The following is a 14,618-nucleotide window of genomic DNA, read 5'->3' on the forward strand; positions in this document are numbered from 1 at the left end:
CAAATGTGAAAGGGTAAGGATAAATAAACTGTCACCATCATCTGTAGGAATCCTGCCCTAAGGCTGACTTTTGGAGACAGAGTTTTTCTTCTAGAATTTGAAAATTGCACAGACTATTAGTCGTATGAGTTGTATATCCCTGTCTCCTGCTTTTCCAACCTTAATTGCAGCCCAGGAACGTAACACAAACAGGACAAGAGAAAGAATGCAATTTCAGGTGTAGCTCCTTATTATTGCACTCTTTCCTCCTCACGTTTATTTCTTTTTTTCGTTATTAACATACTTTTTCGTGTCGACAGCGGTGACAGGGACAGCGACCGAGACGTTGACGGTGTTTTGAGGTAATGTTGCAAAGAGCACTGCTCGAAAATGGAGCAGAGAATGGGAAGCAACCAACAGCGAAATGGGAAAAGAGAAAAATACATAATTACATGTAATTTAGCATGCGACATTATCATTGTTCTGCTCGTATTTAGCATAGAATCAACGTCGCACGACACAGACATGGAGTGTCCGTGGAATACCTCGTGTGGCGGACGACGGGTCCTCAGTGTCCTTTGTCCCTGATTTCTCACTCATATGTATATACTTGGAGAAAAAGTTATTGTAAGATCATAAATTTGTATTGACTTTTTCTATAGATTATCCAAAGAAAATATAAAATAAAATATCTAACAGAGTATAAGGAACTAAAAAAACGGAATATTATCCTTAGTTTGTTAGATCTTTATAAGTGTTAACTTTGGAATGGAAAAATGCAAATAAACGACTGACTTATATATTTTTACTGTGCAACATTGCATGTGCTTAAATGCAACAAAAACAGCAGCAACTTGACGTAATAACAAAAGTGAAGTAAACAATAAGAACCGGCCCTTAGAGCGATGGAAAAGACGAGTTTCTTTCTTTTTCTCACTCGCACTCTCCATCCCTCTCCCTCTCTCTCTATATGTGTCCTGCTGTGTTCTTCTCCGATTCCATGCACTTGTGTTCGTATGTCTGTGATGACAATTGCCCTTTGAATTTTTTAAATCCCTTTAAATGAAAACAACAACAGGATTCCCCCAGCCTTTGGCCTTTTGTTCTTTGAGTTTCGCTTGTTAGGTAAATCAGCGCCAGTTTGATTGTGTGAGTGCTTTGCAGCAAGAACAACAATGAGAGAGCAACAACAATATCATCATGCGGAAAGTTATAACGTGCTTAAGCGTCTTTAGCTGAAATGAGGCTAAAAATATTTGCTTATAATGAAGTGCACGACTGTGTGAGTATGACCTGTGACCATGCACAAGTACATATACACACATACATACATTTGTTTGTTTGTTTGTCACTGTGTGTGTGTGTGTGAGTGTGGCTACATAACAATAGCGCATTGGGTACTATTGTTGTTGTACTTGAGGACCAACCCCTCCACACCCCCCGCATAAGCAGAAAATTAAGGCATTGTTAAAGCCAATTAGGGTATTTAGTCGAGAGCCCTGTCGCGAAAGCCGTGTGGACACAACACGGCGTATGCGTGATATTTTATGGCGGTTGACAGCTGCCAAGGATAAGAGCGCGAAACCATAGGGAAAACTTCAAGGGAATTTTCTTGAAAACTATGAGAAGGGCAGTTGCATTTTTGGTGAAATTAAAATTAAAGCTCAATAAATTACAAATAAACTTAATCTAAAATCCTTTGACCAATTTGGCCCAATTTTTAGGGGATTACCATATGTCAAAAAGAACAAATAACTCTTAAGTCTTTAAAGCAAAAGTTTTAAGTGCAAATTAATCGGGTTCGAGCCAAATCAAACCCTGGAAAACTAAGCCACAACAAACATGCCACTTCTTGACATAACCAATTGCCTGGGCAGGAGCCAAATAGGTCGAAGCCAGACCCTTTAAAGGACAATGGGATGGACGAGAAGGCAAAGGATAGCTGGATAATTGGGAGAGGAGCAAACGTTGGTGGCGAATCCACTGGTGATGCTTTTGGGCCACAACAACTAAGCACCTTTTGGCCGAAACACACGCACTGGGAAGACTTGCCACATTTGATGGCTCAGCAAGGAATTTGCAAATTTCGGGCACCCAAAAATTGCCACTAAATAAATTCATGTTCGCATGCTCAAGACGACTACACGACCCCAAGTAAGTAAATTATTTATGCAGGCCCTCTTTGGTCTTAGGCGCCACCTAATGGGGGTCACACTTGGAGATTTAAATTTTTAAATAGGTGTGTCAGATAATGAAAATAAGTACCCGGCAGGGGAGTTCAAGCTGGGAAAAGTACGAGCATTTTTCGGGCTGCTACTGTGGTGTGTCACAGTTTCCGTTTTCCCTGCTCTCCAGCTTTCCCCAATTTTCCTGGCCTTGTGATGTGGACACGGCTTGTAGGCCGTCGCCATTTGCCTTTTAACTTGGCTAACGATAATTTGTTTGGCAACTGGCGGCACTGCCGCTGCGTAATGAATTTTTATGCCCCTTTAATGTACTTTACGCAGATATGAAATTATGTGACCAAAGAGCGGCCGAATCCCGCGTTCGTTCCCAAGCCCAGCCTTCATTTTGAGCTCTCCGGTCGGCCGAGCGACCGCCTGCCATGTTAATTATTAATATTTTTTAATTAAAATGTGCACTAGCCACGGAAACACAAGCACGCCTGTTAGCCAAACACGAACGGATGCCACAAAAGTGTTCGCAAAAAGCAAGTCAAACACAAATAAAATCTCACACACTGCCATACAGTGGAAAATAAAGAATAAGCAAGCACTAAATCAACACACAACTTTGCTGCCGCAAAAAATTCGGAATTTAAAATAGAGCGACTGCCAGCTCGTCAGTCTGCGGTCTGCCAGATAAATCTCCAGTCTGGGAGCTCCGGCATTGGGGTCTGGGTCCATGGATCTGATTCTGAATCTGAATCTGGGCGGGGAAATGCCTGCATGAATTATCGCATTCAAATATAAAGCTGCGAGGCCTCTGGCCAAGAACGAACTGTATCTCTCTGCTTTTGCCCGACTTAATGTAGCGCGAAATAACTCGAATAATTCAAATGTGAAACTGTAGCAAATCGTGGTGTTCATATATTCCGCCTGTCCCATTATGCATGACCAAATTATGACTGCCAATAATCAAGAGAGAAGGCGCGAACATTTACAGTCACTTTTGCCGGCGAAAGAGTTACGCACCCTTTACTGGATTTCATTTTGGTTGAGTTAGTGGAGCAGTTAAAGCGAAATGGTGTCTATAAGTTAAGGTAAAGGTTTTAGAGAGGAAAATATACCAATCATTAATATGCCATTATTCTGTCTATCTTTCTTAAACTAAAATGTAAAAAATGTTATATGGCATACCAAAGAATTTAAAGAAGTTGTTCCTTGCCAAAAATAAGATACAAAAATAAATAAAGGATAAACCTTATTTATGAACAAGTAAGGTAAGGGTTACTTTTTCATTGTATTACCTAGATGTTTTCTGTAGTCTGGCAGGTTCAACTGCAGCATTCGAGGACCATTTTCATTTTCAATGGCTTTCGCAGTAATTGTCGCTGGGACATTACCGCCATCCTTGGCCATTTGATGGGCCCGCATTTCCAACCGGAAGCGCGTCCCATCGATTTGTCTCTGTCGCTGTCTTTCACTCGGTCTTCTCGGCTGGCACAATTTAGTGTTTAAGTAATATTTCGTTACTTCGGCGCGATGCAGGAGAGAGTTACACTGGCTGGCTGCACATAACTGTGTAATTTATTTTGCCCATTTCGCTTTGACTCACACACTCACGGTCGCAAAGTGCTTCTGCGACAAAGTAAATTGTAAAATGTCACCCATAAAGCGTAAATTGTAACAAAAAGCACTCGAGGCCACGCAGTGATTTAAATTTTGTCGTCTGTAGGCTCCGGCTGTAAAGTTATGTGTATCTGCGGGTACCCCGAAAAGAGCTTCCTTCATGCCGAATCCCCCCCTCTGCATTTCGTCCTGCAGATCCAGGACCCAGCTGGCAAGCCCTGGTCCTTTCGGTTGGGGCACTTGGCAGCACTGGCGACAAGTTTTTTGGCCGATGCAAGCACACACAGTGTCCACAATTTACACAATTCATAATTCATGCGCAAATATTGTTCATACAATATATGGAGCGTTGGGGCGATTTCAGCAGTTCAGCATTTCGCAGTCGCAGTCGCAGCTGCAGCTGTAAACTTTAATTATATCTGTATCTATGCGTGTGCGTTTTAATTGAGTTTTGGTATGCAAAACACTGGGCCAAAGTGACAAATTGATTATCAACTCGCATGCTTTATGCACACGGAAGGCAGCCCTTTAAATTACCGTCCTCAGTTTAAGCCAGTGCAGGCAGAAAGTAAAAGTTATGCAAAAATGTTATATAAACTTTTTGTTTTAACTGTTAATAAAATATAAAAATAAAAAATTAAATGATCTAAAAGTCAAATACACAACAACCAAAAACATAAACAATTTGAAAGTACTTTTGTATATAACATCTTGACTTTAATATTTAAAAGAAGTTTTTTTTCAAGATTATGATTTTCTCAGTGTTCTGGCGATTTAAAACCGGAAACAATTTATTTCACGCACTATTGAGCCCGAGAATGAACGATTTTTCTTTGCCGCAATTTGAGCAAATATTAATTTCTTCCCCGCTCTTATTCATGAACCTGTCCGCCAAGTCTGTGAATTTCCTCTTCCTTACAAACTCCGTCTGTGACTGTGGCGGCAGAGTTTTCCCGCTGGTCGTTGCTCGCTTTTCCTTTTGCGAGGACGAAAGGACGACGACAATCAATTTTTCTTCATCACAAAATTGCATTCTTCAAACAGAGAGAGAGAGGAGTGGGTAAGGCGAAGGAGAACACAAAAATTCGCACTTTATTCATTTCCGTCCGACATCAAATGCTTTCCTTCTGCCGAGGCCAACGATCTCTTTCCATTCTGGACTCTGGACTCTGGATTGCGGATTCCGGTCTCCGTATTCCGTATTTCGTATTTCGTACTCCGCATTTTGTATTCATTAATCAACTTTCAAATCTTACCACAACAAACGAAAGGCTGGGTCCTGGGCAAATCCTCGCCGTATCCTGGCCGTATCCTCGCAACCCGGGTGGCACTTTGCACTAATTTGCGGCCGCATCTCCTGACAGTCGCAACAAGCAGCGACAAGCTGTCCACTCAGCAGCAGGCTTGCCACTCGCACCACCGCCCCATTCAGCCAGCCACCCAATCAGCCACCCAGTTTGTATCATTTACGCGCCGTGAATTGAGTCGCGGCTCACACGGCGTATGCGTGATGGCTGGCCCATCACTCAATGGCAGCTGCAGAGTCACAGTTAGCGGGCGTCAGTTTTCATTTGCGTCAATTGTCTGCAACTGGTTAAAGCTTCACGATGTCAAAGGGGAGACAAAGTGGGTTGCAGAGCGTCTTGCAGTGAAAAAATATGGGGTTTTGAACTGGGTTTGGGATACTCTAATGTTTTACAGACAATTTAAATTGATTTATTTATCTCTGCATTGAAAGCTATTGCCCGTTTCGTGAGACCACATTTAATTTGACAAACAAACAGAAGATTCTAATTTAATATTTATATGAGAATAATAATTAATTTTTAGCTTGTTCGGATTTTAATTATTCTATGATTCTATGCAAGTAGTGTAGATTCTTTACCAACTATTTAAAAGATTTATTAAATGAACTACATTTTAAATACAATCCAAGAAACATTAAATTATTTTTCCCCTTTTTTGCTTGGCTTATCTTTTAAACTTCGATAAACTTTATAATACAAGCTCCTCTGTCATTTAAAAGTAAATCAAAGTGAAGAGTATCAAGAGTAGTATTGTTTTCTTACAGTGGAAGGCTCTGAAAATCTTCGTGCCGCCTTGGATGTTTGAGCATATTACGTGGCTTGTCTTCCAGTGGCAGGCAGCAGTCATTAACAACCGGAGATGAGTTTGGTTTAATGCGGTTGCCGTTTACAAATGGAATTTTTTAGTAGCAGCCGACGAGCAGTCAAAATGCCAGGCGGCAAAGATGCGCACCCAGAGTAATGGCAGGCTGAAGGATGCAGGATTTGGCAACGGAAGAGTTTTGCGGGAGTGCGTGAGCACAGAATTTGTGCATTTCTGGAAATTTAATTCTCTCCCCTTTCGGGGGGCCAATGAAAATTCAGCCAGTCATCAAGAACGGCATCGTCATTATCAGAGGGGCAAAAACTTGGCATACTTACTTTTAGATTATTCCATCTGCCGGTCAGTCAAGGTGCAGCTGCAATTGCATAGAGTGGTGTGGCAACGAGCAAACATGGCAGTACTAATACCCTAATGCTGCCCGGTCATTTTTCTATGCGCACTGGGACGAGCTTTTAATCCATCTCCATCGAAACGAATGAATCTCTGAATCATCTTATTTGCCAGCCCAGAACAAGTGCTATTGCATTTGATAAAGCTGCTTATAATTGTGAGTGTGTGTGTTCGTGGGGGGTTTTACCAAAGAGCTTAATATCCTTTTTTATACTCTTGCACAGGAGGTTATAGTTTTGGTGAGAAGTTTGTAGTGCAGTAATAGAAACATTTTCAAACCTTTCTTAAAACGTTTACAATTGATTTCTGTACGCAGATCAAGTTGAAAACGAGGTAAAATTTGGTATATTTTCTGTTTTTAAAGAACTTTTTGTAATTCTTCATTTGCTGGTTAATATGTAAAATTTACAAGGGTTTTTATACCCTTGCAGAGAGTACTATAAATGAATTTAACTATTTTCTAATAGCTTACAAATATTTATTAAAAAACAGTTTAATTTTCATTTCTGAATTTAACGTAACATAATAGTTACAAATATCAAACAGCTGGCATTTGTAAATTCGCTGTTATCAATTTTCGGTATGATTAAAACATCGGCTTTTCAAAGTTACCTTCCTTTCTCGTTTTGTTTTGGATTTTACATTATTGGTTGGGACCTGGTCCTTTCATTAAGCATGCAAATTACCGTAAATCAATGGAAAATAAAAACAGCAAATAAAAAAATTGAAAATGACTTGACTAAGGGGACTATTGAGTTTTGGCTGACAAGTGGGAATTCGGTCTACTCCTTTAAAGAATAAATATTTGCCTTAGAACAAAATTATAATAACCTCACAAATAAATACCAAACAGTACATTTACAATATTAAAACTTATTAATTTCTTGTAAACCGATTACAACCAACAGAAAAACAAATTTCTTCCCTGGAATCGAGGATGATATTTCATGATAAGTCCAAGTAAAATATCAACCTTGAAATATCTAACTCGGCTACACACTTTATGTATTTTAGGCAGTTAAAAAGTTAGTTTTATTTCTTTCGATTGATTAATACGTTGCCGGACATTCTTGCAACCCATAAAGTCGTATATGTGTCGCCACACCAAACCGGAAAACTAATTAAAAATCTTCTGGATTTTTGTCCTTTGTGCATTTCTGAAGTGGATGGCAATCGGGACTTCTGGACTTGACTGGTCCGCTGGGCAAACTTTTCATTAGCCACATTTGGGTGGAAAAGTTTTGGGCCGAATCTTTTACACTTGCATGCCAAGCATCGTCGCCTACTTATGCGCAATTTTTCGACAACTATTTATGCAGTGAAAACTTTATGTTTTTCCCATCCCCCAACCCCTCGAGTGCCGCCCCCAAGGCCACGCCCCCTCATTCACTTGGCTTCGAGTCCGAGTCCAGAGTGCTCAACTATTTATGTTAGAACTGCAAAGCGTAGAGCCGAAACCAATGAAATTTCCTGGAAATACTTGGGACAACGCGCAAAGTGCAGCCTATACACTATAAAAAAATGATATCGTATAATTTCTCTTGGAAAATGTTTGGTATAAGGATAAATGATATACATTATATCCACAATGTTTTTTCATTTGGTTTTACAAGCCACCATTTATTTAATCTTTAAGCCATGAAATTGAATTGAACATCTTGTGAATAGTACATATAATATTAAATGATTTAAATTACACCTATCTTCCTAACATAAATCAAAGATAAACTCGTATGACTTAACATTAAAAATGGGTTGTAATCTAACTTAATGTCAGACTAACTGTTTTCTTTCCGTGTATGCACTGCCAGTGGGCGTTGGGCGTGGCCAGGTTATACACTTTGACTTTACTTAGTTGGCTTTTACCTTGCCAGTGATTTTAGCCAGCTGCCTGGAAAGTGGCGAGCAGTCGGGCAGCATATTTTCTTAGCCACTCGGGCCGTTCTTATGATTTGGCGAGGGTGTGTAAGTGGTGCGGGTGGTGCAGGTGGATCAGGTAGTTCAGGTGGCCCAGGTGCTGAGTGAGTGGGTGGTGGTGCCATGAAATCCACGTGTATGCGCATACATTAGAAGCGTTAAGCTTCAGAGCCGGCGTGTTTGCACAAGTGCTGGTAACTAAACGCCCTGCAAAAAGGAAAAAGGGGTCGAAAGTTTGCGACTTGCCGAGTTTATGGGCAAAGTCAATGGTCAATTTGTTTGAGATTTGAGAATTTGTGTTGGCCCGGGACCGGTTCTTGGCCTAATTAAAATTGCATTAAAGCGGGATGGGCTCTTTAAGAGTGGCCTTCGCCTGCGAGATCTGCTACCGAATGTACGAATGTACGTTGGCCATCTAACCAAGCGAATCGCGGCTCGTCCTCCATACAAATTGCAGTCAACATGGCGCGTAAGTCAACCGGAACTGGCAACGCCAGCAATGAAATACACATGGGCCGCTTCGATATTCTCATGGTAGCTGGTCTATGCTATATATATGGGGGGAGGGGGGTCGGGGCATTAGGCCAGGCAGTGACAAATAAACAGTGACAGGAGGCAAACAAACAAACAAACGAACGGGCGAAATAAAGCAGCGGCAGACGAGGACAATTCGTCGTCATCAGGAGCCTCATTTTGGACTTAATATAATACGCAGCGACGCGTCAAGGGACTCTGGATGTGGATGGATGTGCCTCAGCATGTGGACTGTACAGCTGGAAAGGCGTAGAAAATCATTGCAGACATATGAAATATTAAATATGTATGGCCGCAAGCACACACACAAAAATACACAAAGAATAGCATGCACTTGAATAAAAATATCTAACTTTACCTTAAAACGCTAAGAGAAAGAAGAAATAAATACTTTACAAAAATAATATTATAATTCATAAATAAAATATCTAAAACAATGTTTATAAATTTAAAAAAAAATATATATAAAATAGGCTTTAAAGCTGTTTACCAAATGTTTAAGTTTTTAAGAACTTATACTTCATACAGAGTAACAAGTTTTGTTAAATGGACATAAGTTACAAGCATCATAAATAGCTATAACTTTAGAAATTGAATTTGGCCATCCAAGAGTGTTTATATCTGAAATTTTTAGGTTTAAAAAGGCAGCATTTCCCAAATTAATAAGGCTTTTTTGGAAATATATGCACAAAGTATCTTACTCTTTTCGACCAAGAACGGAATACAAGCACCACAAGTTTACATAAATAGAAACACAAATTAGACCTATAAGTACTGGGAAATCTGTTTAAAATGACAATTTCGCTGAAGTGTACCGTGTACACATAAACAATCATTTGGCCCCAAATGTCTGGGGCTGTTGTCTAGTGGAGCAGAGCACCGAGGAAATGGCAGGCTGATGATCCCATTTCCGAGAGGTAAGTGATGCCAGTCAGCTCCGCCACGGAAAATGTAGGGGGGGTTTTTGGTTCGAGATGAGATTGTGGAGTCCAAGCTGGGGGAAAATGTGCGGAACGGAGAAGGCAGAACGGAAAACTCACACAGCGACAGAAACAACCTTCAATGAGACAAAATCGACTTGTGCATTCGCCGTTGCACGATGGAGAAAGGCGAATGGAGAAAGGCGAAAGGCGAATGGAGAAAGGAGAAAGGCGGGCGAAATAAGGTTACACAGCCACTGCGCTAGTATGTGTGCGTGAGCAGCCAGCTCCTGGCCCGAGTCCTTTTCATTATAATTTAAGCATGGCAACATGACAACGTGGTTAACTTTTGCTTTTTTTCCACATTTCGTTACTTTGTTGCTGTGATCAGTGACTGTGGGGATTCTGGTGCTGCTGCTGCTGCTTCGGGGGAAATGAAATTGCCTCAAAATGTTTGGCACTTTTATTCTGCTCCTCCACTTTTTGTGGCCTTTGACTGGGGAAACGTGTGCGGGTGGTTTTGTGTGTAGCTAAGGTTGAAGTATTTAATGAGCTGAAATTCGGAACGTGTGTCCTTGGCATGGAGGAGAAAACGACTGAAATCTGTTACACAAAACTGGGACTTTGGCGAGCTTGCCCTAATGAGGAGTGCTCAAAGGATGCGATTTCAGTGCGATTCGACCGGGTATTTTTCAAGGCATCCCTTTTCGCATTAAAGACAATTAAACGGCTTAATCACGCAACATTGCTGTCCAACGGCAAACATGTTAATTAAATGCCAGGCGCGGCACAAATTTGCATACAATCAAATTTAAGAAGCGAATAAGAAAATCCATTTTTCCGTTTCCCCGAACATTTCTCAATCGGTGACATGTGCGCGCAATTTGTATGCGAATAACAAACACAGATGCACCGAGAAAAACGGCAGTTTTATTAGTATATTTATGGTTTTTTCTTCCCTTACCGTGAATCCCTTAAAAAAATATGAAAGGAATAAACCTTACACATTTTAAGATAATAAATTTAACTCTTATTTTCTACCCATACTATAATCTTAAGTGTCTGATATTACTCAACTCTCTTCTCTGAGTGTGCAAACAAGCGCTCTTTTATATACGCGTGCGGCATTATTATTTATTTTTATGCTTTACAATATTTATGCTTTTTGTCAGCGTCCGGCATACGAAACAGCCCCGATGGACAACGCATTTAATTAATGAAGAAACCGCCGGACAACCGCGATCATGGGTGGCACAGAAGGGGGTTGGGTGCACAAGTGTGTCGGCCTTTTAATAAAGCTCAGCAAATAGATAGCCAGAACACAGGATTGGAGCGCTGGGAGGCCAGGCATTAAGCCTTTGACATGCGCCAATCGTAAATCTTGGCCAACATATCTGAGCAATGTTTGTCCAATGTCCGATGTGTCCAGAGGGGGTTAAGGCTGAATCCAGGACATAGAGCACGCATGGCCGAAAAGGAAGGAAAAAAAACAGAAAAAATGACCAGCGGCGTCGCTTTGTCCGCTCAAACGCTCGAGGTCCAAAAGAACGAACCAGCAGCATTGACAAGGCCGCCTATGCAAATATTTAGTAAATGAATCAGCGCTTTGCGACTGTTATCATTTATGTCCCCCAGAATTTCCAGCTTGGCCAGGATTTCCTTCCCCTTTCCCCTCAACCCCAGAGAAAACCAGAAAGAATAGTAGTGCCAAGTGAGCCGACTAGAAGGTATCCGGTAATCAGCAAGCTGAATTATATATAATAAAAGTTAGTTTCAAACAGATATTACAACTTTTGATATCAGAAAAAACTAAGTTGTATCTAAGTTTTTTAGGTTTTCAAGTTACCAACTTGACTTTGAAAAAAACACATTAAATTTGGACACACAACAAATTTGTAAATTGTATATTTTTGATTTGAAAGCTTGAATAGCGACAATTAGAATCAATATAAATAATTATTTTGATTAATATTTAAGAAAAATGTAGTTTTTGAGATGAAAATTTAAAGAAAAATAAATGAGATATTATTTAATGATTGACTTATTGGTTTTCCTAGTAAATTTAGGTCTGATGTTGATACAAATTGAAACTTTAAGAAAATCGTAAAAATCTATTAGAAAACCCAGCTCCATTTAAATGAAATTTAAAGTTTTTGTTTGCTGGTGTGGATTTCAGCAAAACGATAGACATTACTCCCTGCGATTACAGGGTATGAAAGGCGGGTGACAGGCGACAGCGAATTTGTCAATTTGTAGCAATGACTGTAAACAGACTGGCCCAGAGAGAAAGGAGCCTGGGAGGATGGGAGAATGTAGAGGATGCGGAGGGCACGGAGTGACCCCTGCACATGCGGGCCTGAATTTATGGCCCAGCTCGTGACGCACTTGTCCGGCCAAAAGTCCGGGAAAGGGTAAAAGCGTTGGGGGAATGGCTGAAACTGGAGCTGGAAGCTGGTAGCTGGTAACTGCCAACGGCTATGCATACAAAACGCTGCGGCAATTATCTGAAATGCAAATGCTTTGCTTGGCTCGAATCCGAGGGGAGATGGCCATGGCTAAGCATGTAATGAATTGTCTTTTGGCCATTCGATAAATTTGCAACTCTATGAAGTTGCCCAGCTGCAGTGGAGCTCAGCTCGGTTTCAGTTTCAGTTTCAGTTTCGGATCCAGAGATTCCAGTTTCGGCACCGAATCCCCAGCCCCTGCAGCCTCGTAAAGTATGCAACGTTTTATGGACGAAAAGGAAAGGGCCTGCGAGGGCTGGGTTCGGGGGGCGTAATTAAAAATCATAAGAAATGGAATACAAACAGAAATAAACATGCCATAGCCGAGAGCATAAAAGCAGCTGCAGCTCTCCATCTCCATCTCTGTATCTGTATCTGTATCTGTATCTGCATCTGTAAATGTGGATGTAGCTGTGCGAGTGCCATAAAAATATGCCAAAAGGAAAGCGAGCCAAAGCGAAAGAGGAAATAAAAATAAAAGCGCTGAAATAAAATAAATTGCACTCAAAAATCCTTTTTCCGTGCCTGCAACTCATTACAAATTTTATTACAGATACTTGCCCGGCACTCACCCTGCGGCAAGGCTGCGGGCCTCCGATTCTGGTATTTGGTATTCAGGGGAGGGGACGGGGCTAACACACACACACACACACTCACCCACTGGAAGATAGAGATACTGCACATAAGCACAGAACTGACATTTAATACAACACTTGATGTCGCTCATTAAGAAGAATTCAGCGCACGAGCGCCACTGCTTCTGGCTAGCTGAGGCGTCCAAAAAAATAAGGAGGGTGGAACTTGTTGCCGAATAAGCAGCTGCCATTACACACACATTCATACGTCTGCAGGTAAACAGAAAAAAACAAGACAGTTTTATTTAAATTGTATAAGCAAAAAAAAAAATGGTAAAATGCCTGATAAATTGTTTTTTAAATATATTTGTAAGATATCCATTTATCTTAAATTTAAAACTTAAGTTTGCACTTGACACAAATTATTGATATCTAAAATTAAAATTAAATACTTTTCCTTGTCAAACTTTTTTAAACTTTCTTGGTTCTCATTTCAATCTATCTGCTAATATAAAATACATATTAAATTAAGCATAACATTATTATAACACTGATTACTATGATCAGAAAAAATAGAGATGATTAAGAAAAGATCCCAAAATCTTTAAATAATTTTAAAATATTTATTAACATCCATTTAATCTAATTGGCAAATTACATTTTATTAAAATTAATCTTGTATGATCAAAATTATATATTATGTTTGCTTATTAACCTCAAGACGTAGTTGTTTGAATTTGGATTTAATTTCTTTCAGTGTACCCCCAAGCACTGCGGCAGACATAATGAGCAGACACTGCCAAAGACAAGACAAGACAAGGAACGCAATGCCTGCCGGGCGACAAGTGAAAGCATGTGTGATTCCACTCCTCCGACAGACGGCAAATGCACTTGCAGCCAGGATTCTGGGCTCTCTGCGATTCTGGGATTCTTGGCGGCGCAGATTCCCATCCTTCGGATGAGATTCTGAGCCACTGCCTATGGAAAGGCGTCGGTTGTCACCTGCCGCCGGCAACGCCATTCTGCAAAGGATGCCAACATGACGACAACTTGTCTACATTTCGTCTTCTTGTCTGCAGTTGCATTTGCAGTTGCCGGGGTTTGTACTCAGACATGTGTAGCTGACATGTCCTCAAATGCTTACACACATCCAGTGGACCACGGTGCGTATGCGTCTCATTTATACATTTCACACACTTTTTCCACTTACTTAGCATATTACGTGGGGATTGCAGTCAGCTGAATGAGGCTGCAGGCATGAGCGAATCAGAAAGGAGCTATGAGTTACTTTTAAATAAAAGCTGTTGATAATCAATATCGTTTTATGTAAATAGTAAGACCTGTTTGGCATATTTGTAAATATAATATGGCCTTAAATCGAAAACCTTAAAACGATTTTAAAGAGTGAAAAATATGAATATTTTGTTAAAAGATCTACAACTTAAAATAAACATTTTTCAATAATTATTAAGAAGAATTGTCCCAAACTTGTTCGGCTTTTATTACCCCTTTATGACTAAACGTAAGTTATTTAGCTGCTTGCGATTTAACATTTACAATATTTACTGTCAGTGCTTAATCTCAACAATCTCAAGCGTTTCTTGTGGCGAATGGCAATCGGCGACAAGAAACTATTTCCATTTTATTGGATCTTGGAGGAGCGGAAGCAGTACCAGCGACCACAGTGATTATGCATTCTGATATCCCTTTTCGGTCGTGTGCGAAATGCTTTTGGTGCTGTCATGTGTCTAACTTATCGCTCTCATTGTGCTGCGCACTACAAAAGTTTTTATTCATATTTTATATGGGCCTTTTATGTGGCAATCAAAGCCTATACAAACAGGCCGGAGTCAAGTGATACAACGGCGAGTGGCGAAT

The sequence above is a fragment of the Drosophila rhopaloa genome, unplaced genomic scaffold, assembly GCF_018152115.1.
Source record: "Drosophila rhopaloa isolate 14029-0021.01 unplaced genomic scaffold, ASM1815211v1 contig_167, whole genome shotgun sequence".
Lineage (NCBI taxonomy): Eukaryota > Metazoa > Arthropoda > Insecta > Diptera > Drosophilidae > Drosophila > Drosophila rhopaloa.